The 16,185-nt window shown below is 25.8% G+C and overlaps 1 protein-coding gene and 1 pseudogene across 1 annotated transcript in view; one reads left to right on the top strand and one right to left on the bottom strand.

Moving 5' to 3' along the window:
- The window catches only part of LOC132935774 (kelch repeat and BTB domain-containing protein 8-like), a 75,724-nt gene that overhangs the window by 9,908 nt on the left and 49,631 nt on the right, over positions 1–16,185 (top strand). The window lies entirely within an intron of this gene.
- On the bottom strand, positions 14,671–15,260 carry LOC132934155 (RNA polymerase II subunit A C-terminal domain phosphatase SSU72-like; annotated as a pseudogene).

Below are 16,185 nucleotides of genomic sequence, written 5' to 3'. Positions count from 1 at the left end.
ATTTTATTTATACACAATTATGTTACCTACCTAATAATAATTAGGTAATTATTAATTAATATAGACTACAAAATGTAATGACTTGATAATAATAACAATCCACAAGACAGTTATTTATTATTCACGTACATTTACTTATTTAGATAGACATAAACTACAGAAGCAATTAGTAATAACTTAATTATTAAACTAGTCTTATATTATATATTACATTGATAAAAATCGCAAATACTGATTATTATAATACTGTAATCAACAATTTTACTCATTACTATTATACTAATTAGTAATTACTTAGTATTTAATTATATTTATACAATTCTACTAATAATTTTAGTAGGTACCCATGTTATAAATGTTTAATTATATAAATATGCATTGTATAATAACAGTCAATAGTCAGGGTTGGATTTGATTTATATTGTACATTTTGGAAGTATCTTCGATACAAAAATCTAAGATACGTATATCTTAGACAGGGGGTATTTAGGTTTTTTTTTTTTTTGGGGGGGGGGGGGGGGCTGTGGTATTTTCTCCAACTAAAATTTCCTAATTCAGCCTATTAAAAATAAGAGTTAGAAAATTAGTACACAATTTTAATTTTTGTCACGATTTTTAATGTTTTAAAAAAATTAATAAAGAAATAATATATAATAATAATAATAATAATACGATATTAATATAACAAATCAAATTTAAATTTCTTTCTTTGCCACTGTTAGCAAATTTATCTAATAAAATGTCATCTGGTATGTCAATGTCTCTATGAATAGCTAAAAGGGCAAGTCCCACTAGTCTAGATTCTAAAGTTGTATTTCTTAAATACGTTTTGAGTCTTCTCATCGTCGAAAAGCTACGCTCAGCTGTAGCGGTGGACACTGGTATTATAGCTAGTATTTTTAGTAATTCATACATGTTTGGATACATTAAATTTTCACAGACACTAATGCTCGTATAATTATTGCACGATGATTGAAACGCGACAACGCGTGTATAATATCAGTAAATCAAATAAAATTACGATAATGCCGCACGTCAAAATTAAGCATTATGTACCGAACTCAAAGATATAATCGTTACGATCAAAATCGTCATTGACACATTATAATATGAATAACTTGTTCGTTGTTAATAATAATTCTTTATAAAATTATATTGAACTTTTACGATTTTACATCTAGTAGAACATAATAAGTAGACTTAATAAACAATTCCTAGATTTCGGGGGAGGGCTGAAGCCCCCTCAGCCACCCCCATAAATACGCCCCTGATCTTAGATACGGCTGTATCTTGTATCTTGTTTCTCGATACAATTATAATATTATGAAGTATCGAGTATCTTGTATCGCAATACACAGTGTCAGCCTGGTACTTACCTAAAGGGCCCTGGATGCATTTATACAGAAGATCCATTAAAAATGTTATTTAAAAAAATAATAAAAAGTGCTGATAAACAAGTAAATACAAAATAGGGAAAGTCGTTACTTCGACGTCACCTGGACCGAATATTCGTGTTATCAATATGAAAAATGAAACGTTCACTAAACTGCAGAATACACATTAGTACGAAATTCGATTAACTCTAAACGCTCCGTTTATTTCTACAGCAACGCGGCTAAACATTGAAAAACAACAACTAAAAAATTATCGGTAATTTTAAAAATTTCAATAATTGTTTCTATCTACCCTTCACTAAGTAAAATAGAAATGTAATAGAACGAATATTCAATATATATTATACCTATACAAAATCAAACTATGACTAATTATTTTATATCTACTAGACATGGTAAGATATATACTATCTTGTGATGGCAATATACATGCGTTTTACATTATTTATAAAGTAAATAGAATAGTGTATAAAATAATTATGTATCTAGTCTAAAAACATTTATCTATAACATTATCTATAACATTTGAAAGCTACATAATATAAATTAATATTATTATTACCATAGGCGTGCGCAAACTTTATTTCGTACTTAAATTTACCATTGAGTAGGTCTTCACCCACTATTGAAGGCATAACTTCAATTATTAATACTTAATCATTCATATAATCAAAACAAATACATTTTTATTTTAAAATTAAAAAAGAAAAATTGAAATAAATACAATTTCAGAAACATTGATGATAGTATTGTATTATGACATTTGTATATAATATAAATATAACAGTTCGTAACTTCATTCTTTTTTTGATTGGAGTTAAAGTTTTAAATGTCTCACTCACCTCATCGACATTGATACTTGATGTCAATTATTTCTCGATGAACATAGTCAAGAGTCCAAATTATTATTTATTTATTATCATTGAGTAATGAAATGTTACTTTTACGTTTTTAACGTCTTATTCATATTAAAAATCAGCAGATTTCCAAATAAAAATCATATTATATGTAACCATATTATGATAAATATTATATTTCTATATATTTGTCATAAATATCACCATTTAGATCATAAATGTAGGTACAAAATACATCTCGCTAGAAATATAAACACGAAACGTGTTATTTACCACCATTTTTTATGTAGGACCAAGCTTGGAGTAGGTATATTATGTACAAATGTGCACGTTAATGTCATCAGTTTAATGCTATGCATAATTATAAATTATGATACTTAGTTATACGATTAAATATAATACATAAATATATACATATGTATAGTAAATATTTGTAGAGCTATCTTATGTATAGCTACTAAGTTGTTTTTAATAATTAGTATGTAGCCATGTAGGTAGGTACTAAACAAATATTATAAATACATATGATATAGGTTGTAATATAAAAAAGGTGGTTAAGTGGGTGTCACTCTGATGTACAGTAGGTTAAAAATTGGTCACTGTAATGGATAGTATTTAATTCGAATTCAATGATATAATATTATCATTGTATAAGAAAAAGAGCGTCAGCATATGATATGTGTCGTATACGCCAGGCAAAGGCTTAACGTATACAACAGGTATATTTCGGTTTCCGATTCCCAAACTGTCAAACGAGTTAGTAGTTATCGACACCTGCTGTATGAGCTTGTTTAAATTCTCCTTTTGGTGACCACGATAACTGGATGTTCAAGGGTGAGATCCCTACCTAACACAGACAAAGTCTTACTCTTTCGAGACTGACCACGATAACGAGTACTTGGCGAGAAAGTAAGTACTACGTCTGCTTCTATTGAGGTCATTTAATTTGCTTGTAAATATTTTTATTTAATTATTTATTAAAATAATTAAATTTTTATTATTTAAATAATAATAAATAATTTTATTAATTTTTATTATTAAATAATTTATTTATTTACTTATTTTTAGTAAAGCTAGACAAACCTATGGGTAATCTTGTATTAAATTTTCAAATGTTAGATTTAAAAAGAAATTTTTTTATGAATTCTTAACTCAAAATTATTTGCTAAATTTTGTGATTTTTCAAAATATGAACTTTAAAATGCTCATAAAAAAAATTGTGACTAAGGATTTTTACAATTTTTATAATTCTATTATAACAATAAAGTAGGCGCCTTGTATTACATTTTCAAGCTTTTTTACCCGACAAATAAATTAACTTTTACTGACATTCATAGAAAAAAAACTAATATAATTGGAAACTGAAAATGTTCAAAACAAGTTCAAAACAAATCAAAATATTTTGAAAATGTTATCGTATATAGAAAATGCGTATATGCAAACAACCAATTTCATTTATATACGTTCGTTTGTTTTAGAGTTATACCAAAAACGAAAATCGATTTTGTCAAAGCCCGATTTTGCGTAAAACTTCCCGTTATTCTTTAATTTTTATGTTGTTTTTCTAGGTGCTTTTGAATTTTAAATTTTGACTTCCCCAATGCACTAACTAGATTCCACTTTCCGATTTTAGTACCTACCTATATTATATTGATGTTATATATTAATATATTTTATTAAGATATTTTGTCATTATAATTGCTGTTATTAATTTATTGTTCATGCATTTTTAGGTACCTAAAGCGATTTACTGATTATATAGGTACCTACTTAATTTTCTTAGTTCAATTTACTAATAATTAGTTACTAATAATAGTACTTTTTTGAATTTATTATTATTTCATAATTATTAGTAATATACTTATGCTATAATCGTTTTAGATTCTGAGCGGAGCAAAGAATGTATTGTTTTTACAATGATGTGTGTTTTATTTTTTTTTAAATTTAAAATTTTTTAATTGTTGCCTCTGTCATTACGGTTTGGGGCAGTAAAACGTCTTCGATTTTCTTTAACAGTATATTTTTCGATGGAGAAGTGAATCTAGTTGGTGCATTCGGGAGGTTAAGTTTTCAGATTCCCAATTGTTTTTAAAAGCTTGGGAGAAACAACATAAAATTTAAGGAAAAACAGGAATTTTTACACAGAATCAGTTTTTGACAAAATCGATTTGGGTTTTTGGTGTAACTTTAAAACTACCTGGGCCCAACACACAAAACAGAAAAGGTAATCAAACACACGTCTACATCTCCTCCGTCAATTATTGTCTTCTTAAATGAATTTAAAAAATAAAATATTAATATACAAGACGATAATTACCCCCCTCTGGTCATATGGTATACAAATCTTGGGCCAAGCCAAAAAATCCAATATAAGACCCATACAAGCTTTCCAGTCTATATGTCTTACACAAATAACTGGAGCCCCATGGCATATGACATAACGACACATTACATAAAGATCTCCAAATCCCAACAGTCAACGAAATAGCAACTCGTCTTTACAAAAAGTTAAGTCATTAATATAACCTATGTTATCAAATTTACTTATTGTACAAATTGTATAGATTGTAAATATGCTTAAATAAATTAAATAAAAAAAAATAACTTTAAAACAAATAAATGTATATACATGATATTTTCACTGATTGTTTATATATGCATTTTCTATACTCAATAACATTTTCAAAATGTTTTGATTTGTTTTAAAGTGTTTAGGGACATTTTCAGTTTTCAATTTTCTTAGAGTTTTTTTCTAAGAGTGTCAATAAAACTTAATTTGTTGTGTTAAAAACTTGAAAATTTAATACAAAGCTCATACTATAATGTTACAATGACATTTGAAAAATCTTAAAAATCCTTAATCACAGTTTTTTTTATTTTTTATAAGCATTCAAAGTTCAAATCACGATATTTAGCAAACTTTTTTGAGATGAGTACTCATAAAAATTTTTCTTTTTAATTCTAAGATTTGAAAATGTAATACAAGATTATTCATAAGTTTATCTACCTTTATCAAAAAAAAAATGTCTATAATCAAATCAAATTAAATTTTTATGAGCGTTTGAAATTCATATTTTTACATTATTTGATATTTACTCGATTTCTCATGTAGTGGTTTTGTAATTTTATTGTTATTCAAAAACGAAGAACTGTAGATACATGACAATTTTAATCAATGTTTATATTTTCATTTTATATTCAACAATACAATTTTAAAAATAATTTGAATCTTTTCGAGCTGTTTACGGACATTGTCAGTTTTCAATTCTTATAGTTTTTTTCTCCATAAATATTATAAGTTATTTTGAATTATGAGTTATCGTTTACTATTTGCAAGTGCAGCATTCCTTGTTATGCATGAACTTATGAAAAAAAAAAGTTTGACGTAAAAGACGTTTTTTTTCACATATTTGATTTAGTGGCTATTATTGTAAAAACGTTCGATAATTTTATCAATAATTTATCTTTATCGAACTTTATACAGCTGGAGTTGGTAAATTGTGTCCCCCAAAAAAAGTCACGGTCATATCTTATATGGAACCAGTAAACTAAGTACCTAAAAAAAGGTCACAGTCATTTTTTATGTAAATTGCGGTCAGTGTACTTTTAAAACATTGGTACGTAAATTTCGTCTAGGGATATTCTGATTTCTGGTTGGATTCGTCATGTGCAACATATTAATATTTAATTAATTGCCTTACATTTTAAATTGTACCATAGCATTGATATAGGTAAGTTATATTATATTAAATATAAATGAATACGAATGAATTGTTTCGGTATTATTGCAGTAGACAGTAGTATATTTTCCATAACATTTGAAAGCTACATAATATAAATTAATATTATTATTACCATAGGCGTGCGCAAACTTTATTTCATACTTTAATTTACCTACTCAATATCACCCACTTTTGAAGGCATAACTTATGTAATCATTCATATAATCAAAACAAATACATTTCTATTTTAAAATAAAAAAGAAATATATTAACTGTACTTACACAGTTTTAGAATTGAAATAAATACAATTTCACAAACATTAATGATAGTATTGTATTATTACATTTGTATATAATATAAATAATATAACAGTTCGTAACTTCATTCTTCTTTTGATTGGAGTTAAAGTTTTAAATGTCTTATTCACCATGTGATTAACCATATTATGATAAATATTAAATTTCTATATAGTTGTCGTAAATATCACCATTTAGATCATAAATATAAACATACTAATTATACTTCAACACATATGAGTACTAATGTAGTATACAGATCTTGATAAAAAATTTTAATAAGACGATAAGTAATTATTAAAAATATCACAAAAATGTATAATTTCAACAGTTTACAAAGCCGATATAAATATAGGTTTTTTGTATTCGACTTTAATATAAATAATTGATACACACATTTGTATAATAGTATCATATTTTCTCTGAAAATACAAACTTCATATTAATATTCACATAAATTAACAGATTTTCAAATAAAAATCATATTCATATCATGCATTTCTTTAAATATCAACTATTTTCATACAAAATGCATATACAAATGTCGTAATTTCAATAAAAACACATAAACACACATATAATTATCTTCATAAACGTTAGGTATATATAATATATTCGATATTTACAGTTTTCTATGTTAAATTGTAATACTTATAGCTAACAAAATTCGAAACATTAACAAAAAAACCTAATGAATGTTTTATATACCTTTTGTATATATATATATATTTATGTAATCTGTATAATATGTTTAAGTGTTTGTAATGTCGAATATGTATATGATTTAATGTGGGTTTGCATATCATACTATGTTTCACATGTTCATTATGTAACTGTAGAACCAAGTGAGATGGGTCGATAATAGTTTCTACTATTGTTATATTATTAACCACCTTTTTTTGTTAAATATATTTATTTGTGGGTCCCCAATATTTTGATTTTGGTTATGGGCCCCTAAAATATTTGGCCCCGGGCCCAAAATCATCTTAATCCGGGCTTGTAGATGGCGTTTAAATAACAGCTAGGGATTTTATTTGATATTTGAAATGAAGTTAAGGGGCAAAACATTGACGCTTATTCCCCCAACACCCCCCAGTCTGTTCGATCTGAGTCCATTATATTATCTTAGTCCGTTGTTTTGTTCTATAATATTGACGCAAATGCAGGAAATTGAATATTGAAATGATAACAGCGTTATAACGATTTGTTTCTCGCGGTTTACTGTTTATTTATTACTAACAAATTGATATTGATATTATATTAATAACACAATAATTTAATATAAATAGTTTTATTGAACGCAATCTTTAAAAAATACATTTCGAATAAAAAAAACTTTAAATTTAAGAAATACTAATTGGGTAATATTATATAGGTAACAAATGAACTAAATAAAATGTGTATTTATTATTGTACGCTACATCAATGGTGTCTGAAGTTACACAAAAAACACTGGTTTTTTTATAATAGTATCAATTCTACTCCCTGAATCTTGTGTTTAACTAATTTGTGTTTTATACTAATTTATAGTGTACAAAATTAAAAATTCACTGGAAAATACCACACTTTATTAACATAATATGAACATACAAGGTTTTGTGACTTTTGTCTATCATCAGTTTTGAATTATTATAAAAGTTGAGTTTTTCAATATAAATCGTTTACCTTGATAGCACCAATTCGGAGGTATATATATCGACCAATGAAGTTTTTTCGTTCAAAATAATATTTTGTTACAATGTTCTCAATAATCTATCAATTCCATCATCAAAATGATCGAATATAAAATAAAAACTATTTTGTCTGAATTTGCCACCATTTCACTGTAACGAAGATATTGTTTTTATTCAATAGTGTTTATGGATTATACACATAGAAAATTTAACTGGTGCTTAGTTCAGTCTTTTTTAGTTTTAAATAGTTTCAAAGCTGGTGAAATCGTTTACAGATTATTATTACAGTTCTTGCGAACTTTGGCTTTGGCTATGCATCTTCGAGAATTTTTGTAAATATGCCAAATTTGAAGTTGTATTGGGGTAGAAAAACATTCATTTAAGTCGTTTTTTAAAAATAATAAACTCACCGGCATTGATTAAGTGTTTTTTTTCGTTTTTATAGAAGTAGTCTGTGTATTAGAAGTCAAAACATGTTTTTATGGATTTATTTTTCCTATAAATATTAAAAAATAAACAAGTGGATAATATTTTTATCAAAAGTCAAGACAGTATATTTTATATATTTTATATATGTTATATTTTATCAACAAATAGTTGTGTGCATAAAAAAACGCACTTCAACTATTGACTAAATTATATTATTATATGTTATATTTGTTATATGTTATATTTGTTATAACATATTATGTTGTATTTTATTATTATATTATTCTATGCAAGTACGTGTGTGAGATAAAACAATACAAACTATAAAATGTATTTCCGTGAACCATAATAGTTGAATCAACAAAATATTCGAAGTGTTTAGAAAATATTCGATTCTACTCGTTTATTTTCGAATAAATATCGCTGATAAAATACACAGGCACAAATAAAACCAAACAATTGTGTATTGTTTCGTTTTATTCATTGTAAAATAAATACATTCATAGTACCGCTCAGAATCTAATGAAAAATGATGAAGCTAGAAATCAATTTTATTTTTGTCCCGTGTATTTAAAGAAGATTATACTAATTTTTATTAATCTTTAGTCCACAAATAAAAGTTTTTCAGTCTCTATACTTACTTTGAACAGCTCTGGATGATTGAATAACGAGTGGGGGGGCATAGTGATAGAAAACATTACACAACAGCTGATTTATGTTGTATAATAGTTAATGAAGAATGAACTTTTACCTTTCAGGGACTAATACATTACTGAACTAGATAGTGTTTTTTAATTTATATAAAGATTGTCAGTTCAATATTTGTTTTTAAAAAATGCTTATTCTTTTTAATAATATAACAGTTTAAATTAAAAATTTAAAAACCAAACAAATTTAATTAAAACCCAAATTATTATTAAAAAAATAATTTAAAATTTTTTTTTTATAAACTTCAGCAATGTTATTTTATAAAATATATAATTAGTATTCAATTATTTGTTGTACAGTATAAGTTTTTACAAGTCCAAATAATTAGTGTTGATCATATCCTGTCATATTTTACATAAATAATTTAAATGTGTTCTTAGTTTTTGTTCGTCTTGTTGCCGTTCTTCTAATTGATTAGATAATATCAAATATGTTTTGAATACTGAAAAATATTGAAAAATACAATATAATATGGGAAAAATTTTTATTTTATTATATAGCCTAACCTAACCTACGAGAATCTCTGTAGAAACCTGCTGGCGTCATAGTCCTCCAAAATGTATGTGATTGCCTATTCAGCCCCTTTCTCCTTATCACTTTTATGTACTCATTAACTAATACAAATAATTTGGCGCAATATTTTACCTATATTGTATTATATTATACACCTAATTATTAATTTACATATTATAATATCATGAATATAAAAATATTGTTCATACATATTTTATAATGTTCTCATACTTAAGTTCTATTTCTTTTATTATTTTAATAATTAAGTTATTACTTATTGCTCCTGTAGTTTATGTCTATCTAAATAACTAAATGTACGCAAATAATAATTAACTGTCTTGTGGATTGTTATTATTATCAATTCATTACATTTTGTGGTCTATATTAACTAAAAATTACCTAATATACCAACCTAATTGTGTATAAATAAAATATTTAAAAAACCTATGACTAATTTTATTTAAATGTATCGATCCATACAGCCATACACTTGATACAGGTAAATGGTAACGATGTATTGCACGTTTTATTATAAACTATGTATATATTTTTATATTTTAACACTAATAACACTATAATATTAAGTACCTAAAGGCTAATGGACTATTGGACATAATTTAAAAATTAGAAAAAAGCTAAGTATTTGTTCTTTTGTACTAATAACTTATCAGTTAATAGTTATCAGTGTCTAAAAAAGAAAAATCAAGGGGCTTATACAGGCAACCTACTATAATATGGAGCATTACAGTGTCCCCTAGCAAATCTAAGATCTTCCCGTATTCTAATCTATAGTATTTGTTATTATCAAGTCATTACATTTTGTGGTCTATATTAACTAATAATTACCTAATTATTATTAGGTAGGTAACTTAATTGTGTATAAATAAAATTTTTAAAAACCTATGACTTATTTTATTTAAATGTATTGAGTGTCTAAATACTTAAAATGTAAGTATCGAATATCTAGTATCTCGATAATCCAAATCCAAGTATCTAGTATCGTGATTTTTTAGTCAGGTCAGGGAAACATGCAGTATGTAATGGGTGACACAATTTAGTATTCAGTGTTAAACAGTATGTTTTAGTAGACGTAGCAAAATTGAAATTAGGCTATGTAAACAATATCTAAAATCAAAATTACTTACTGTACACAATACTACACATGTTGTATAGATAGTAATTAAATGTTTTTGATAATGAAAAAAAGAACGTACCTATTTATTATGTTAATATTTTATCGATTGAAAGTTGTCTGTGTTCTGAAAAATAAAATTTGAACAAATATAACTCGATACCTCTAACAAATACCAAAGATTAGAATACGGGAAGCTCTTAGATTTGCTAGGGGACACTGTAACGCTCCATATTATAGTAGGTTGCCTATATAAGCCCCTTAATTTTTCTTTTTTAGACACTGATAATTATTAACTGATAAGTTATTAGTACAAAAGAACAACTACTTAGCTTTTTTCTAATTTTTAAATTATGTCCAATAGTCTATTAGCCTTAAGGTACTTAATATTATAGTGTTATTAGATTTAATATATAAAAATACATATATAGTTTATAATAAAACGTGCAATACATCATTACCATTTATCTGTATCAAGTGTATGGCTGTATGGATTATGGACACTGGATTACTAAAACAAGGTTTATTTCATAGAGTTATACTTGATGGTTAGCTTATTGTTTTTACAATAATTTGATACAGTTCTACACGGTTATACGGGTCTTAAGTTGTAGACATTTTAATGATATTGATAGTTGTGAAAAAATAATTATATAATTCTCACAAAATATTGATTATACTAACTAAAAAATATGTACAGTGAGAAATGTGTGACATAAAGATTAATACAAAATATTATTAAAACAATATAAAAAAATGTAGGTACCTACTAAATATTTATAATCATCGTATATTACTCCCTACGTTGAGCACGGCTACTATGTTGAGTGTTAGTAATGGCAAATGTGTACATATGTATGAAATATATATATTATGCTGACGCGATGTTTAGCTCACATCGCGTAAAAAACCGACTGGGACGCATGGTGGTAGATAGTTATGATAAAGTCTACAGTGAGGTAGTTGATAGAGTCTAAAATTGGAAGTGGATAGTTGGATGGTCAAGAATGATGAGTCATAGTCGGCGGTCGATAGTCGAACTCGAGGGCTGACAACTTATTATAAAGTAATAATTATTGTATTATAATAAATATAAATATCGTATGAATAAAAAAAAAATGTAGGTATAAAATATAAAATAGGTATAATAAAATTATCAACCCGTCTTTTGGTGTAACTGATATTTCCCAATCAGCGGATAAAATAAGAGTCCAGCCCTGTTAAACAGTAATTTCAAATTTGGTTTCGAATTAGTGTTTTTACTCTTTTTAAAGTTGAAAATGATCGTTTAACTTCAATTGTAGGTACTGAAAAGGTTGCCAAAATCGACTCGAAATAAAATTTACAAACATCGACTGACGACGGGCGAGTATCGTATTATATATTTTGCTTTAAATCGTATACGCGATACGATTAGTGTAACAATAAAAGATAAAACTTACGATCTAGTCAGTTGATAAAGGACAATCATGATTATAATATAACAAATTTATATTAACATAGTTAGTTACCTACTATTTAATAAATTTCGTTCAACTCAGATTCTAAAAAAATGTCTTCGATGACATTTCGTGAGGTACCTAATTATAGCATATTTTAAAATTTATAGTGGAGCGTATTCGGCAGGGTACGTCGTACGTACTATTAAAATCATACAATAAATTATCATTTTTGTACATCATTATTAATCATGAATATAATATAGTTGTTGAAGGTCTGTGATTTTTTGGCATAAAGGTACATAAAAAATATTTGACATTTTTAACTATTCAAAAGTTTGTACGTATTGTCTATTTATCTGTTTAGACTTTTATGACTGTTATATAAATATAACATATAAATAATATATTAAAAATTTTATTTTTGAAATTTAGTCTACCTATTAATGTTTAGACTTTTAGAGTAAACAATATAAAAACTTGTGTACTACAATAGCTAATAGCTATATTATGTTATATGATACGAAAATATTTATATTTTATTTAAAGACCTCCCGGATCTTATGACGAAAACCACCGAACGTGGTCAATGAATGTATAATGTTATATGTTATTAAATATAACGCATACATTATAGTTATCTAGAGCGTTATCCACTGTTACTCGCTTTTTAATTTTTGCATGATAATTTTCTCTTTTTAGGCAATATGATCAAGCAAGTTTGCAAGAATAAATATAATATATTCTATTTAATTATATGACGACAACAGAAATCTGCAAAATAATATCATAATTAATTAAATACATTTTTTTTTTATAACATTCATAATTTTTTTAAAAAAAGCAATATCACTTGAGTGAGTTATATAGACATATAGTTAAATAACTGAAGCAATACACATCACTGATATAATATTTTATTTTTGAAATTTAGTCTACCTATTAATGTATGATTTTATGTGTTTAAAACGATAAAAGTTTTAGAAATTTTATATAACGTTTAGTTTTTTAAATATTAATAAATCTTTAGAGTGATATTTTCGTTAAAAGGCGCGTCATTGCCATTTAAATTTTATAAGCATAAAACAAAAATTCAAATAATATATCTCTTTTAAGATTTTTAATATTAAAAAACTAAAAATTATATTGAAATTCTTATACTTGTATCTGCTTAAAGACATAAAACCACATATTTATATGTAAAATAAATTTCAAAAATTAAATTTTTAGGTTGGTAAATCGTTGTGTGAAGCAAAGAACTTTTACACCTTTAAGATATGCAATTACGATGAACCGGAACCAAGGTCTTTTTTTAATTGATCATATTTTATTGAATGATGTGAGTAAAAACGTATAATCTATACCATTATTCTTAGAAATGAAGATTCTTTCAAATTAAAAAAACTCATTTTTTGTGTTTTGTGCTCCTTTAAGCGGCCAAGTATGAGTGTATGTGACGTGTCTCAATTATTGGTTATGAGAGGAATAAACGCGACCGGGCTCGCTTGTATATTGCACGTTGAAAAGATGGGATCTTCGATAGTCTAAGTCAGTCTAAGTCAGTGTCAGTGTCTGTCTGTCGATGAGCTACTACGGCTGATGTCTGACACCCTATACAATAAATAATTATGCCACTCTAAGTAAAAGAAAAGAAAAAGAAAAAAGAAAATAATATGAAAACAGTGATCTTTGGCTTACTACAACAGTTACTGATGATAATTGTAGAGTTACTATATTTGCTGTTACTATATTGCCTGAAATATTAACATCAATGGCTGACGAGTTGATTGTTAAGTCTTCATAATTATGACTCGATTATCAAATATAATAAAGAGGTTACAATTCTGACTTGACTCGTCAACTTATTATAATCAAGAGCTTTCTTCCAAATTTCAAACCAACCATTTAAAAAATATGTCAATTCAAGATATAGCTGATACTATTGTCAAGGTTGTCAAGGAAGAGTTGAATTCTATATTTCAATATTTTTTTCAAAAATTCTAATAGCAGGTCAATGTATGGTGTGTTCATTTTTATTTTTATATCATAATTATTTATATTTAAAATTAATAAAAAAGGCTACAAATTATTACTTTTATTTATTTATAAATAAATATATATCTGTGTTAATTATGTTAACCTTATTTTGTATAAGTAAAAGTGAAAATTGTAAAAACACTATTGAAAAACCAAAAGATCCCTCAATCTGCTCAGAATCTAAAATCAGACATATTTGTAAGACCAAAGCATTTGACATTCCACTCAAAAATTAATAAAAATTATTTAAAAAATATAAAATTATGCGGTTCAATAGGATCGGAGTAATGTTTTTTTCGATAAAAGAAATGTATAGTATACATTATAATTTTTGATATAAATCGTATTTGCTCAATATGGCATAATATACTATACGATTATCGATTCAAATATTCCTTATTATTTCCATTACTTAGGGAAAGAATTATAAATAATATTCACAATTTAATTTTATTTAATCACCTAATATTTAATAGAAAAGTACACAGGTGAGTAGTGACTTTGACATTTTTCTTCATATTTAACAACTAATTGATTAATATTATTGTCAAGATCTTCACTTCTGGACAACTAAAATGGAAATAAATTTACATAAATATTTAATAGATATTATATAAACTATAACAAAAAAAAAAATCTTACCAAAGTAACAAATTCTCAAATTAAAAATGATCCAATCGTTACTTCTTCATGATTGTCTTGAATGTTTATGTTGATGACATGAACTAGCTTATTGCCAAAACTTTGAATAGTTTCAAAATCTAAACATATAAATATGATTTTAATTTTTATAATAATGATACAATTGCCAATTCAAACATACACTCAAGTACTTGACCATATACTCTCTCTTCACACTTAATGACTACAGTGAATTGTTCATTGCATTGTTGAAATCTTTCTGGATGCTGTTTTATTCGCTATATTTCTATCCAGAATATTTAACAAACCATTTTTGGTGGCTTGGTGTGATGTGTTGGCTTCTACCAGCGCTACAACTACTAGCTCCCGGATGGGTGACCACACGGGTTCATACCAGTTAAAAACCTTGCCACACATACACGTGTTTGCTACCTACCGTAACAACCGTTAATGTGAAAATAATAACAAGAACGATTAAGAATTTGTTGACAATATAATAATATATATAATAAATAATATCACAATGATAAACATATAAATTATATATAATATTATTTTAAAAAGTAAATTCAAATAACTTATAAACAATTATTTTTTATATGTATTACGATAACCCTACAGCGTATACATAGTTACATAATTATTATATATGTCAAAGAAATGCTTGTATTACAAATACTTATATTACTAATGAAATGGGTTTATAACAATAGCTAAGGATTGCAAATTGAAAACAAGGCTCTTAGGATCCACGTAAATAGGTTAATAGGATAATTGAATTATAACAAAATAATAATTATCATCGTCATCATTCGTTTAAATATCTAATTTTTTCCAAATTTGTATTGAAAACGTCTCTAAGAAAATATTGTGTTAAATTATTTTTTTAGATTTTTTTCTTACTATTACAGTATTAACTATACTTGAGGAACCTCTTTTTAAATGTTCAATGTATTATATTTCACAAGCATAAATATTTCATTATGTTTAAACTTTCTGCGAAGATATTAGATAACTAAATGTTGACTAATGTTTAATTTTACTAATAATCTTATATTGTAGTGAAGATATTTGACATTTATCATTTTACCTTTAAGAAAAATTTAAATATTTATACTTTCGTTTGAGTTAACCTTAAATTACTTATATTTCAAAGCATGTTCTTTTTTATTTTTCCTGTTAAAAACACGCCTAAAACTATATCAGTTTAAAAAAATGTTTCATGAAGATAGGTTATAATGGTTAAAAATTAAAAAAGGTGGATAAGTGGATGTCTCTCTGCTGTACAGTAGGTCACTGTAATGGATGGTGTTAAATTTGAATTCATTGATATAATATCATT

Source organism: Metopolophium dirhodum, chromosome 1 (assembly GCF_019925205.1).
Source record: "Metopolophium dirhodum isolate CAU chromosome 1, ASM1992520v1, whole genome shotgun sequence".
NCBI classification, from domain to species: domain Eukaryota; kingdom Metazoa; phylum Arthropoda; class Insecta; order Hemiptera; family Aphididae; genus Metopolophium; species Metopolophium dirhodum.
This window is presented reverse-complemented; position numbering and strand designations above follow the sequence as displayed.